The 1971-nt window shown below is 38.3% G+C and overlaps 1 pseudogene; it reads right to left on the bottom strand.

The window, feature by feature from the left end:
* Window positions 1–801: 801 nt before the first annotated feature.
* LOC147439986 (uncharacterized) lies at window positions 802–1357 on the bottom strand (annotated as a pseudogene).
* Between the last annotated feature and the right edge of the window lie 614 nt (window positions 1358–1971).

Raw genomic sequence — 1971 nt, 5'->3', positions numbered from 1 at the left:
TGAACGCATAACCAAAATTGTTCTGACTCAGCATAAATCTAGAAAACAAAAACCTTGTACCATGCAACCTGCTACATCAGATAGCTGGTACTCTTCAAATCTGCAAATGGAACTTTAGTAGCCCCCCGGGATCAAACGAGAAACCAATCAATTGCCCCATTATGAGCATTCCTTTAAAAATTTTGCACCATCCTCCAGGATCATAGGGAAAATACTAGAATTTCCAATCATTACAGCATAAACATAAATTAGTCCACAAATCTCCATACAAACCGCCTGGATCATATGGCATATAAAGTAATTGACAACAATCATATCTAGCATGATAATCTCCTGGGTCATATCATATAGAGTAACTGCCAAGAATCATAACTAGCATGATAGCCTCCTGGGTCATAAGGTAATGGATGGTCATATTTCAAGTATATTGCATTTCCACAAACTTTCTCATAGCATAGGAGCAAAAAGTCCCAAATTCCCATCATAGCAGAACCCAGAGGAAAAATCAATTCAATCACTATGGTTTCCAAAATATCAATCTGCATTTGTGAGTCATTGAATTCCATCACTTCATTTGATACCACAAACATTGCATGGTTGTCTTCTCTAGTAGGCACAAACTCCTCTAGAGCCTCATCCAAAAGAGACATAAGTTCTTCATCATATGTTGCAGGATGTTCTTCACTGCTCTTGTCACAAGGAACTCGAAATTCCTCTAGCGCATCATCAAGCAGATCCATAAGCTCCATATCTTCCTCCTTGGAAGAACCACTTAGTTTCTGAGTATTATCACAGGAAACCTCATTGCTTATTTCATATATAGGTACAAATTGTTCTGGCAGCTTCACACTCCCATTCAAATATCTTTCCACTTTGATAGCACAAGTCTCAGCATGCATTACAAAGATAGCATCAATTTCTTTTCCCATAGCATCATCATAGCAAACCTTGTAACCTGTAGCAGTCATAGACTAATTATCATCCATCACCCCCTCTGAATATGCATCTCCGTAATCATAATCTTTGTCTTGGTTCACATCATATACATATGGTTGAGCATCAAATACATCTACATCATCACCAGTGTCCTGAAATGCAGCATAGACATAAAACCGTCTTGTATAGCATCATCCAAAGCAATTGCTTTTGCATGTAATGCTGCACAAGCATTCTCTTCATGTTCTATACCCAAAGAGCACTCCAAATGGGCATCCACATCACATATTGACTTTGACAAACATGTTTCTTGATCACTGCTAGCAACTATGCTCATATGCAAACCATGTACTGGCTCTGAGAAACCTGCTTCCTCATTTATGTCACTTTGAGAGGATATGATTGCATGCTTAGCATCCATAGAGTCACATCTGCTTTGGAATAAAGAAGACAATCCCAATTGAGCATAAACAATATCTACTATGAAATCATCATTTGCATGCAATAATGTCTCGTCTTCCAGAAGACATGCGTCAATGACAGATTCTAGCTTAGCATTTTCTTTGGCTTTACTTCTTGCAGAAATATGCTCCCATAATTCATCATGGTTGAGGATTTGCATCTGATCCCCTTCACCTTTACTGAAGAAAACCTTACTTCGTTCAGTAATCTCTTTTATTTCCCGATCTAGAATTTCATAAATGAATTCCTCTGCAAAATACTCCCACCATGTGGGATATTCTTCTGCCAGTTCTTGAACCTGCTTTTTAAAATCCGAGTTTACAACCTCCTCAAAAGCTGCAATCATCCGATCTTCTGGAACATTTCAGCTCTTCATCTCAGCTTCGTAACATGCAATAAAACCTTCTGGATCATATCCCTGAAAATTATAATACTGCTCCCGAACAGCATCAAGTGCTAGCTCTACAGCATCATCAATTTGCTTCTTTATCTGCATGGCTTTCACTTCCTGCAGACATCTCTGAACTAATTCCATCATTTTTGGCAAAATCTACAACTCGTAGATTTTCATCA

This window comes from Adiantum capillus-veneris, chromosome 16, assembly GCF_014529385.1.
Source record: "Adiantum capillus-veneris isolate H3 chromosome 16, ASM1452938v2, whole genome shotgun sequence".
In the NCBI taxonomy this organism is placed as follows: domain Eukaryota; kingdom Viridiplantae; phylum Streptophyta; class Polypodiopsida; order Polypodiales; family Pteridaceae; genus Adiantum; species Adiantum capillus-veneris.
This window is presented reverse-complemented; position numbering and strand designations above follow the sequence as displayed.